Consider the following 13,831-nt stretch of genomic DNA (forward strand, 5'->3'; position numbering starts at 1 on the left):
ATTACTCATTACTAAGGTTATATCGCTCACTATGTGTTATTATAATGATTTATCTTTATTTGACCATTTTAAAAACGACAAAATATTTTGTCATAATAAATAATTATAATAAAATAAAATAGAAAGAAATCCCAATAGCAATATCGTTTTCTGCAGAAATTTAGCAAAATTACAATGAACAAAAAAATAGGCCCAGATAATGCAGAATGACTGTTTTAACAGCCTGTCTTCTATGTATAAGATGACGTAGAACTATTTTAACTAATTAATCTTTTCTTGGGTAGTTTAATTTACAATAATGTTATAACAGCAACACCATGGTGATAATAATAATGATAATAATAATAATAATAATAATAATAATAATAATAATAATAAATATTACACACTTTATGTATATACCACACTCTTTTTTACTAAGGTTATTTAAATAACAGCACAAACTCCAGGATTATTAATAAATCACTTTGCTAATGTAGAACAATTTTAACTCCTATATATATTCTTGGTAAGTTTATTTACAAAAGTATTTCTGTAACAACAGCAACAATAACAACGACAATAATCATAATAATAATAGTAATACACACTTTAACACTTTTCATACAAAAAGTGTAGCCCACAGTGCTTTACAAAAAAAATAAAAATCAGCACAACACATAACATGTGCAAATAAAAAGTAAAAACACAGCATATGACAAGTTAAACGTAAAAAAACTGTGACCATCATTGCATCATATTTAATAAGCTGATGATAGCTGATCGTTCTGAATGTAAAATCTTAATTACAGCTGCATTTACATTTAGTGATATACTATGTAGTATGTAACAATATAATAACAGTCTTTACCAAACGTACTATAATATTTAAATAGCCTAAAAGGAGAAAGAAAGAAAAATGCAAGTAAGATACAAGTACCTAATACTTGATTAGATGTAGTAGTATCCACCAATGCGTTTTAATTAATTGTGTAGTGCATGTAATGTTACTTGCTGGTAAAATCCTATATTCTGGCATGTTCTATTTAAAAAATATTGCGATGTGTTGTTGTTTTTTAGGTGTAATTATTTGGCCATCCCATCTTTGTGAAAATGACTGGTGTGCTAAAAAGTTTTATTTTGAAGGCCGAGTCACCTTATTTCCGATTTTAGTCTGACTCTGGGCAACTTTATTGTGAGGGTTGATCACGGAATTCCACGAATTGAGTAAGCGTGATGACGCAAATGGGCACAAAAAAATGTAAACACATAAACCACTAGGTGGAGCCAAATCTCTCTGATATCTGAACCATCATGTTTCATATAATGAAAATCATTTACATGCCTCAATTTTTCACCATATAATGCTGAAACGGAGATACATTTTAAAGCATTATGTAGTTGTAATTCTCCTTAAAAGTAAATTATTAAAGGTAACAGTAGAAATAGGCCAAGTAGAAAAGTTTGGCAGTGCTTTACCGACATGTTGCAACACCGCAAAAAATATATGTCAAGGCCTTAAAGTGAGACATGACACTTTTGAATGGAAAAATAGCTGTTAAAAGTAAAATTCTTAACATATAAATCAGATTACATTTCTGTCTCTGCTGTTAACAATAAGTGGATTTAAAAAATGAGCATTTTTGGAGCTTTCAACCACATCACACACATCACTTAGAGTTATTGAACAGGGGAGAGCCACAGCAAAAACGACTACAAAAGGGTCAAAACAACAAGAGATAAATAATGAGCCACACAAAGAACAACACATGCAAAAAGACAGACGATTTCCACAAAAAAGACACTAAACTAGATAGAGATGTGTAACCAAAACCTGAAACAACTATGAAGTGATGTTGTGTCTCTGTGGGGATGGATTGCTCCTGAGTAAGACAGGGTAGCATTGTAGCTTTGGAGGTAACCTTTGGTAGTTTAAAGTTGTAACTTGCTCTCTTTCACCTGCAGGATCTCTTACCAGTGAACCCCACTGGCCCTTTCTTCAGTTATCTGTTTTTCTTGCATGTGTAACACCATCAAAACAATCCAGTCCTGACCCCCCAGAGCCCTCTCCTGCACAGAATAACCTCAGATGGATTTCATGGTTTTTGCTCTGGGTTGTGAGCGTGCTGCAGGTTTCACTCTGCATTATGTTGCCAACATTAACAGCTCACTGTCAAAACGAAACAACACAGAGCTATTCACTGTCAACATAGTTTGTGTGTATATATATATATAAACAAACAATCACATAGCCTATGTTTATGTCCTCATTCTGAAGTTGACTCTATCATGTGTTGTTGCCTCTGGGCTAATCCTGGATCAGCATAGCAGTGGATCAGTGCACAATCGGCTCTTGGTACGTTTATGAATACAAGAACTGGTGTTTCAAAGATATAAAGCACAAAGAAACTATAACTGATTGTCTTTAAAGGGATAGTTTGGGTTTTTGTCAGCACATCCTTATATCTTAATGTATAAACATGAAACTATAAACGTGTTTCTTTCAAAGGTTAAGTGTGGCATTTTAACATGGGGCTCTATGGAGATGACTCACTTTTGGTGTTAGCCAAAAACGAAAACCACCTCAAGCGAGCGTAAAAACTTTTATATACATTTATGAAAGTTGTTTTAATCATGTGGTTAATGTTGTGAAACGGAGCTTCTTGCTTATGTTTAGGAATTTGATAATTTGTTAACTCTTTGTGGCTTAAATTCATCTTAAAACTGTACAAAGACTAAATGTTTTATGTTTGTTCCCTTCTGTTTCTATTCAGATTTCTCAACCTTTGGACTTGTGGTTGTCCAAGACGGCAGCTCCTGTATCCAGGATTATCCAGGACATCCACAGGTAGGAACTGGAGACATTCTTTATCGGTTTGTGGACACGACCCTATTCGCACTGAAAACCTGACTTGTTTACGTCCTATCCTCTGACAAAAAGGTGACCCTGACCCTAACCTCAACCATCGTCACAAATGCTTAAAGTCAGGTTCCAGGTAAAGATCAGGAAGTGACACTCAATACGCAACCTTTATAATACTCACTATAATACTTGACTTCCTCCTACACTGGATCTTTCTGACACACAATTTCTATTGAGAATCCTTCCAACACACACAAAAAGAACACAACAAAAATGCTAGGAACGGGGAGAAAAAAATATAAAATAATAAAAAATTATAATAATACCCAAGGACAGGTAAATAAAAAAAAGAGATGTACAAAACTTAGTGATACACATATGAACAAACACCCTACAAATAACAAAAGCTAGAAAATAACAAAATTTAAAATGAAAAAAATTGAAAAAAAAAACATTCTGCAGTTACTGTGACTTAAATTAGTCTTATTATAGTTTGTGTTAAATGGGGGAATAATACATAACAATATGGTAATAATAATACAATTATAAATAAATAACTTAACTTCCTCCTTCACTCCCATCATATTGCTATGGCCACTAGAGGTCGCTGCTCAACAGCAAACATAAATTAAAAAAGTTTTTGTGCCCTTCCAGCTGTGTTTCACCTTTAAAACAATAGGAATGTTGTACACATTGAACATTTTGAAGACAATGTTGCTGTGATGCATTACCCTACAATGTTTTTATGTCATTTTTAACCCCAATAACTTGTACAACTTGTATTTATTAGTATGAGATGCTGATAAATGCTCCCTCTTCTTTAGAAAGAACTCCAGTGTGATAAGACAATGTTCTTACTCTCCTATCTGCCCAATCTGTCGAATTAATACACTTACCATTCCTTCAATTTGCCAGAAGCTGGGTAAAGCCACCCTAAACACAGCGTACAATGAAAACAGAGCGAGGTATTGATAAAAGGCTCTTCTTGAATTAAATATTAATCCCATTCGCTAAGAAGGGGATTACTGTAGAACATGTATCAGTTAAGCAGCTCATGCTGAGACAGAGAGGAGAGGAGAGGTTGAATAAGGTTAAAAAAATGTGAAAAAGACATGAGGTGTGATGCAAGAAAGCAGGTGCAACATTGTGCATCATAAAGTGTTTTGCCCTTTGCGAGGCAGCGGGCGTTAGCAGCATTAAGGATTAAGCTTTAGTGGTGATGAACGAGGTTTGGAGCATGAGAGCAGAGAGGACTTGAAGTCATTTGCCCAGCTGCTGTTAGAACCCCACTTTTAGAGCCCATAATGGCACTTTAGAGCATCCATCATTGACACACACAGCTGTGAGAAGACACCCACTCATACACACACCCACACACACCCACACACACACCACACAATCAGGATGTTGTTACTTGGCAACATCATTTCAAGGTAAATAGGTGCTGTAAAAAGGTGTTATATAAAGAAACAGCGGGCGTCTTTGTGAGATGCTGCAGCTTTTCAGCGTGGCAGACTCATTCTCATGCAGTGAAAGCTTTGCTATTTGACTGGAGGTGAGTGTTTTGTTAGAGGCTGATGGGATCGTGTATTACAGTAGAAGACAGCTGCTGCTTTTGCAAGGACACAGGCAGCAATTTGATTGCCTCGCTGCAGTGTGTTTTGAGTCACTTTGCATTTTATGTGAGGAATTGCAATAAAGAAAGGCTATGCAGAGGACTTCAACATATTTCCAAAATGCTACATATATACTGGATCATAATTCAGTCTAAAGCATAAACACAGAAACATTTTTAGTATGAAAGTGTTTCAGGATGAGGAGCTGTTAATGAGGTCACGTTAAATTAAGATGTGACTTAGTGTTTCCGTCACTAACGTAAATCTGGGCTGTAATAATAATAACTGTCCTTATAACACCCAAAACATTTTTTTAGTAAAATGCCCACAGTTGTTTCCCAGTGACAATGTGTTTGTTTCGTTTTTTGCAAAAAAAAACCCACAACTAAACAATTGTGACTTTACATACAACAATGCTAGGAACAGGGAAAAAATAAAAATGTAATAACAATGTGCAAGTCCAGATGAAGAACATAAGGAGATAGGAAAAAATAGTAATAAAAAATACAAAATAACAAAAAAAACCTAAATTAATTAATCATAAAAATTAAATAAAAAATAACATATTGCAGTTACTGTGAATTAGATTAATTAGTCTAATTACACCTGGTGTTAAAGGTGGAATGATAAATAAATATCAAATATATAATAAATAATAATAAATATATAAAGTAAATAATAATAATAATAATAATAATACAATAATAATGACACAATAAATAAATAAATAAATAAATAAATACGTAAATACATTTTAAAAAAAATAAAAGGAAAAAAGAAAGACAACAACAAACCATAAATGGTGTTATTCAGGGAGGGTTGAAAAAAAAATACACAAATACATCACTGAAAAATTCTTTTTATAGATTGTTAAGGCGACTAAAAGAGCTTTTCATAATTCAGTCACAGTGTGATGACTCACTGTTGGCAGTGGCGTGTAAGAAGTTTCTAACTGATGTTGGGTGGCCGTGCAGTCGAACACACACACCAGCATTAGCTCATTATTTCTCCCATAAAGGGAGATTTTTAGAGAAGATATGTTGCAAAGTATTGCAGTTGTTGCTGTATGCATTGTGTGAAATCCATGATTTTCTGGGAAAGCCCAGACAGTGTTTAGAAGAGCAAAGTTAGATTTCATAAACTGGAAATTATTAGAAATAAGATTTTTTTTTTTTTACGTATTTATCTGAATATTATAACTAGTTTGCACAGATAAACCTCTGGCTTAGATGCACTTCTCATGACACACAATGTGCAAAAGATTTTTATTTTTCAGGCGTTAAATATTAAAGACTTTATAGTTTTTCAGGCTTTTATTAAAATGTATGAAGTCAAATCTTTTAAAAAGCAGAGAACAAGACAATGCAAACAATCGTTCCAAAACATAATACAGAACAAAGAATATTAATATATTTGAATGAAGCCAGCCCACCTCTCTAACAGTAATTGAAAAGTGTAAATAAGCAGAAAGTCTTCCCATGAAATCGCCCCCCGCACAGCACAAACTACAAACATGGAGTAATTAAACGTGTAATTATGGCGTCTCCGGCTCTATCGACACAGACTAAATCAAATGTCTTTTTAAATAACCGTTGGTATGAGATACAAGCAGCTGCTAATTAGCAAGAAATGTGAAAACGGAGAGCATTAATCACACGTACACGCCTCTCTGTGTCTGCAGATGAGTGTGTGGGCGTGTGAATAAGTGAGGGGGGGGGGCAGCATACAGTACATGCATGTTTACTGTATGTCCTCACAGCGTCCAGCAGAGGGCAGAAAACACAAAGTTATTCTCTGAGCTGCTGGGTTTTTATCTAACCACACTGAGTGTCTATTATGAAATAAGCTTTATTTTGTTTAGCTTATGCATTTTGGTGTTATGATCAAAAGTGATGAGTCAGAGTCAAATAAAGCGTTTACATTTGAAACCAAGCCTCTTCTAAAAATAACACACATTTGCTATCTCTGAGCCTAAATGTGTCTTTTTTTAGTTCACACATTCTTCTCTATAACACAGCATGTTGACACAAACTGTGACTTAAACTCATTTGATTAGAATCCTGCAGCCGGAGCGATAAAACACACTTGTTAACCTTTTTGGAGATATATGGCGACATTTAAAACAAAGATACTTTTGTGTCTGCGTTCCCACTCTCCCTGGCAGCCAGCGCTCACTTTGTTCTGATTATAATGAGCCCAGGGAATACAAGAGCTCCTGTCGTTGGGGGAGAACAAACGCTAGCACAGACTGATAATGTCTGAACACAGGAAATGGGAATGTGCTCTGTGAAACACGGCTGTGTAACAAGTGATTTCATCTTGTATTCCGTCTAAAAAAAATCCAGACTGATAATTCAAAATAATTCATGAAACGTAACATTATTTTGGCCATGAGATGCTGATGAGTCAGGAGACTGAAGAGAGCAGACTTTTAAATTATTCCACCACATCTGCCATCTTTTTTTCTACATGGTCATTTTCACATCAGTTCGAAGTTTGTATAATGACTGAGTGGAGCTGGGAGCTGCTCTAATTACATTTAATGTTGCAGGACTTCAGTTAGACTTGAATATTTAGAACAAATGAAGCTGTCTGAGTCTGAAGACATCCACTGTTTTTATATCCAAACTGAACTTTCCAAAGTCATCACTCAGCATACAGCTGCTAATTATCCTAGCAGAAGAGAGGAAAATAGCATGCATTTAACCCTTCGGGAAAGCTATGTGGAAATTACTAAATCTGGTGGAAAATTGACAGAAACGTCAATTTTGAAGGCTAGATTGAAGCCGGAAATAATAGGTGAAATGGCATCAAAAATGTGATTTCAATGGGTTATGATAGGAACATTTTCTGTCTGTGTCTGTATTTTGCCTAAATGATTTATTATAGACTTATATCTATAGGAGGTGAGTATAAAAAAAAACCTCTAAAATGTCATTAATGCAGCCAAAATTATCAAAAGAACTAAAAAGCTGAATGTTCCTGGTGAGGCAAAGTGTGAATGTTTTTTTTTGTCTTTTTTTTTTTGTTATTTTATTTTATTTTATTTTATTTTATTTTATTTTGGGGGTTTTTTTTGGGGGGGGGGTCATTTTTACGTCTTTCAAAAATCATTTTACGTCTTTTTTTTAATCATTTTTACGTCTTTTTAAAAAAATGTAAAAAATGTTTGGTAATTTTAGGTAATTCATAGATCGATAGACAGACAGACAGACAGACAGACAGACAGACAGACAGACAGACAGACAGATAGATAGATAACTAGTACATTCAGCAATCATACAGGTGGAGTAAAAGTACAATATTTACCTCTGAAATAGTGGTAGTACCAGTATGTTGTCAGTAAAAAATGAATCCAAGTGTGAATAGAGCGAGCATTTTATATTCTCCAAATGCAATATTACATCTTTTGTGCAATTATTTTTTTTATTATTAATATATATTTTGTTATTCATTGATTGTGATTTTCCTATTTTACTGTATTTTATTGTATTTTTGTAGCAACCTGGCACTAGAATTTCCCCGGGGAATAATAAAGTTCTATCTCATCTTATCTGATCTTCCCTGAGAGGGAAACAGAGCGAGGCTTTTACACTTTTGTGACAACTCAGTGGGTCAGGAAGGTGTTATCAGCAGTAACGGCCATATGAGAGCAGGGAAACACAGATTACAACACAAACAGACTCCACTGTATCTTTACATTACAAATATTTGCTCACTGCTATATTAAAGATCTAAAGAAGTTGTTCTCTGACCTGTGTTCTTGCAAAGTGCAAATCCAAATCACAAACACGATTAGATTAGGTTCTCCTGTCAATAACAGTTTGCCAGTTTACACATTTCATTTCATCACATGATGTAAATCAAATAGCCTGACACCAGCGTATTCTCCACAGAGATGAGGACATTTAAACAGCTACCGATGCAGAGATGCAGTTATGTTTAATTAAGCAGCAATAGAAACATTTTAGGCGATTTGTGTCTCTGCAGCAGATGTGAAGCTCCACGGCACAAATCCTCCAGTTAGACAAAGCAAAACAGTGGTCAGTATTCTCTTTAATCTATCTCCAAAGAGCCTGTTTTCTTCTTAATAATTATTGCAGCGAGCAGATGTGACTCCAGATATATGAGTGTTTCTGGGTCATACATAATGTTATTCTCTGTAGGATCGAACACTTGGGGAATAGCCCTTTAAATGTTTAATGATTCAGGGACGTGCAGTTGCCTTTTCAGGAAAAAAAACGATCGCCTAGGGAGTGGAAGGTTCCTCTGTAGGAAGCATGAGACATCACAATGTGACATGTACAGTGGTTGTCAGCTGATGCCAGGAAGTGTGTCTTGCAAAATAAGAGACAAGTTCTAATGAAAGGTGCATGAAAGAGAGGGAATAATGATGACGGAGAGGGAGGAAGCTAGACAGAGGGCAAGCAGAGCAAAGGGAGAAGTAGGCTAATACACTGCTGCTGCTGTTGTGTATCGTTGACTTCATAAAACAGAAAGGCATCATCAAAAAGCACATCGAAGAGTCAATGTATTCCCCATAGTCTCCGAGACAGTCTTTTGATGCTGAAACACACTTTCTTTCTCTCTCCATCCTCCCATTCTCCCTCCTACTCTCTCCCACGCTCCCTCCATCGCTCGCCATGCTGCTGATGAATTAAAAGAAAGTATGTCAGTTGGCAGGCAGGGAGGGGAGGAAAAAAGAAAGAAAGAAGACATCAGAAAGAATTCATTCAGTGAGTTTCTCAACAAGAAATCTTCACCGCCTCGTGAGTTTTCGGGGCTTGAAGGCGGTTATTTGGGTCAGCCGTCAGGGTTGAGAATCCACCTTCATCTGTCCACTCAGCACTTTGACAAAAACACAACACAAATGGGACAAATGTATTGATAAGCTGCTTCATGTTCCCATTAGGACATCTTGGCCTGGTGTCCACAGGGTGCCTGTTTCCAGCACGCAGCACTGAACACATGTACTGTATGTGGAAGCTGCTGTTGCTATGCGACTGCTGAGGGCTTGTTTGGAGCACTGTATAGCGCCGCTACGCTAAAAGTTGAAATGTTTTTATCTTGCAGCAATTGATGTTGTGAGTGCTAGAGCATGGCGAGCTCTCAGCTCTGCATGATGAGAGCAGGCATGTTCACTTTCAATGCAAGAAGGCGAATGTTGTGAAGTGGGTTAATGTTCCCAGCATGACTCTGGATTATAAAACATCCTGGCCTCAAAAGTTCAGCGTGCAACTTTAACATAACTTTAGATGTAATGTGAGACTGTGCAACTTTTTGCTAAATATCAAATCAAGTGATAAAGGCTGCAACATACAGAAACAGGATTTTGCTTCACAGCATTATCTGTCCAAAGTCTGCAAACGTAAGCGAACAAAGACTCATAAAGACATAAAGACTCTCAGGGGAGACACAACAAGTGAATAGGGTTTTGTTTTTTTTAAATCATAGTTATCACCATGACACTTCCCCAGTTTGTTATTTACATTAAAACAATATTTTTTTGCATTATAAGTTTTCTGAAATTTTATGTTTAGGTATGCAAATTAGGTGTTTACTAATTACATTATGCACTCATTTGCATATATTTCCAGTGCATAAATCTGAACATTGCATAGTTATTTCATTTTGTTGATATATTATATTCAAAGTGTCTTTTTTGCTTCAGTTGCACAGCTGATAACAATAACAAGAGATAATAATTAATGTGATAAACTAAGATGCTAAAACAAGACTAACAGGAGCAACTAAGCACTTGGTTCTTGGTCTTTTTAAAAAAAACAACAATATTTATATGATTGTCAGAAGAATATTTCATATGATAAACATATTTATGTCCGACATGCTCTATCTGTGCACTTTCACATAACTTTAGTTGTAATGTGAGTAACTTTTTGCTAAATATCAAATCAAGTTCTTGATGATACAGGCTACATAATACAGAAACAGGATTTTGCTGCACAGCATTATCTGTCTAAAGTCTGCAAACGTAAGCAACAAAAGACTCATAAAGACATAAAGACTCTCAGGGGAGACACTACAGGTGAATAGGGTAATTTTATTACCTCATAGATATCACCATGAAACTTCCCCAGTTTGTTATTTACATAAGACAATATTTTTTTTGCATTACAAGTTTTCTGAAATGTTAAGTTTAGATATGCAGATTAGGTGCAAACTCATTAAATATGCACTAATTTGCATTTGTTGATATATTGGAATATTGGAAATTGGAATATTTCCTTTTATTATTTAACAAATCACAAAATTCTGTCATAAGCCATAAAACAGAGGAGTGTCTTTACTTCTTAAGTTGCACAACTGATAATAATAAAAACAGATAATAATGAATGTGATAAAGATGGTAAAACAAGCCAAACACGACCAGCTAAGTACTTGTTTCTTGGTCTTTTTTAACCAATATTTATATGATTGTAGAAGCATATTTCATATGATAAACATATTTATGTCCTGCATGTTCTTTCTGTGCATTTTTCTTGCTAATGCGACCCAATTGGAGCAATAAAAGTTGCATCTTATTGCTAATTCTGCTCAAGAAATCTGGCGAAAAAGCATTAAATCATATTCTTTTCACTGCTCTTTTATGAAAGCTATAAGTCACTGAGCACAGGGCTTGAGAGCAGTTCCACTCAGCTTCAGGTCATGCCTAACAATGCCTCTCACCCCCACCCCCACCACCCCCATTAAGCCTTTTGAGGCTTATTGCCCGCAAATGAAGAACTATGATTGATGTCTGGTTTTGACAATTCATCACCCTTAATATCTGAGCTCCATCATAACTCGTTGAGCAATTATACAGATCCAGTTAATGGTGTCAGGCCCGGAGGCTACGCCCTTTACCCACATCACTTTCCTTTCCTTTTCTTTTTTCCACTCTTCCGTGTGTGAACAGCTTGTTCCTTTTCAAAGCTTCAGCATCAGGATCCAGACTGAGTCGATAAAATCAAAATGAGTGATGTTGAGGCAGAGAGAGAGGATGCTGCTTGTAAAATATACTGTTTTCTTCTGTTCCGATAACCTTTGGTTGACTTTTGCTTTACAGCCCTCTCGAGTGCTTTTTATTAGTGACTTGGCATCTTGTTTGCCCGAGTCATCTATCAATACATCTGTCAGCCTCTCAATGACCTCCTGAGAAGCAGCAGGACTGTAAGCTTTATTATCAACTGTTATTTATCTGTTCTGAAAAATCAGGTCTGCTCGCGGTTGTTTCCAACACAGAAAAAGAACCTGACAAGAGTAGGAGTTCATTTTTTTTTTCACTCAAAACTGAGAACAGAGATGATCTGGGGACCTGATGTGCTAGAAACAGTTTGACAGCAGAAGAAGAAGTTGCAAATGTGTAGTTTGGTTTCTTTGAATGTGATGGTACAGAGGCAGAGCAGTGTTGCTGTGAGTGGGAAGTTCTGCAGGTAGTTACGGCTGGATAAACAAACATATTGACTGGATGTGCTATAATAAACCTTAGCTTCAAACACCCCGAGCAACACATAGTTAGCTTTCCCCCATTTTTCCGCCTGCTCCATCTGAGTCATCATCATCTAACCCCCAAATTAGATTATCCAATAACTGGCCTTGTGTTCCCCTTTAGCCCTCACGACTGGCCGACTTCCTTTTCCATGTGGGCTCCAGCTTTGAGACAAAGTATGTGCCTTGTTATCAACAACAGCTCCCTCAAACTGCTGAACGATGGCATTCTTTAATGATTAGTTTAATGATAAACTGTGCAGCATACCTTAGGGTTAGAACCCCTATATACATTATAAAGAAAAGAGATTAAAAATCTATCACATGCACCCCAAGGGGCTCATATACTGTGGAGATGCAGGGAGGAGCCTGGAAAGCAAAGCTCAGCATTTTCTTAAGTCATTATGCAGAAATAGTGTGTGATATAGCTTTTATATATATATATATATATCTACCTGAGATGTTCACGGAGGCAATATTCCTTTTCCAGAACTGACAAAATGTTTAAAACACCATATATAAGTCAAACTGCATTTAAAATGTGATGCATCTATTATATCATGGGGCTGATTAACTTCCCCATAGGTGTAAAACAAACAAAGAAAGCATGCATTTCCAAACACTATTTGTTTATGCGAGGCTCATCCAGATTCAAATATTGAATAATTCAGATGTTATACTGTCACTGCTTTACTGCATATGGAGCCTCCAGCCAATTTAAATATTTGAGCTGTGTTATTTGTGTAAATATACCAGTATAATCTACAGAGTGTTTACTGGACACTATATCTTTAATGTAACATTCAGGGACCTGTAAGAGACGGGTAAAAAGTGGAGGGGAAAAAGGTTGCAACAGCTTGTGCAGAGCAGGCAGCAGCCTCAAGGCCTGAAAAGTGCATTGTTATTAATGGCCACCAGGGGGGGACTCCACTGGTTGAAAAAAGAAGTGACTGTATAAAAGTTTTCACTTGATTTATTACCTCAGTAAACATTTTCCTGACAATTTTATGCTTTCAATGGCAATCTTCAAGACTCCTTCAGAGCAGCATGATGTTTATTTTGTAAATTATGTTCCCATTTACAATAAAAGAGAAGGTAAAATAACTATATAACGTTGCAGGCATTACTTATTTTTGAATCCCAACCTGTAAGTTTACATTTCATCTGTTCCATCAACAGAAAGCCAGTGGGATTTTCCATATAACTTGGGATAATTGCATAAAATAAGATACATATGTCCATTAATTTTACATAGTCTGTACATCATGATATTTCACCACTGCTCCAGTGACGCCTGTGTGTTTAGCAGGCTTTTATACTAATTGTTAGTTAACTCTACCTCCTGTTAGCTCATGCTTCTTATTACTTGTAATTTCCTGTTTGATTTCCTGCCTGTGCTCTGAGCTGCCTCTTCTGTAGGTGTTAAATTTGTTAAGACATTTCAAACATGTTTTACTGTCGTCACCCACAGTTAAAGTAAAGCAGTTGTTCCCAGTTGTACGTTTTTAAGAGTGGTCCCATAGAGACTGCATTATTTGAGATGGATTCATCCTTAATGAATCACATTACTTATTACCCAGCTGCTCTTTAAACTTGATTAAATACAATGAACTATTTACAGTTACTAGTAAACCCAGGTTTGGTGTCTGTCAGTATACTGTAACAGCAGGGGTGTCTAGTATTGGGGGCAGCTGTGTTTTCTTTGCAGCTACTGAAAAAAGAAAGTTGAACAACTAACACCCAAAATGACAATAGGACACCTTCTCTTATTTCCCACTTTCTCTGTGAATGTGTTATTGTGTGTTGTGTGAAACCAAAAATAGTTCTGTGTAGGTCCTTTTGGTGGCTCTGCACTCCTTCTTACGGCTTTATCATAATCATTGGC

General features: G+C 36.0%; 1 long non-coding RNA gene across 1 annotated transcript in view; it reads left to right on the forward strand.

Moving 5' to 3' along the window:
* LOC131962825 (uncharacterized) overlaps nucleotides 1–13,831 on the forward strand; it is a 250,953-nt gene that overhangs the window by 195,702 nt on the left and 41,420 nt on the right. The window contains exon 8 of the long non-coding RNA XR_009389967.1: nucleotides 2,754–2,827. This is a non-coding gene — a long non-coding RNA (uncharacterized LOC131962825). The remainder of the gene's footprint in view (nucleotides 1–2,753; nucleotides 2,828–13,831) is intronic.

Source organism: Centropristis striata, chromosome 24, assembly GCF_030273125.1.
Source record: "Centropristis striata isolate RG_2023a ecotype Rhode Island chromosome 24, C.striata_1.0, whole genome shotgun sequence".
Taxonomy (NCBI): domain Eukaryota; kingdom Metazoa; phylum Chordata; class Actinopteri; order Perciformes; family Serranidae; genus Centropristis; species Centropristis striata.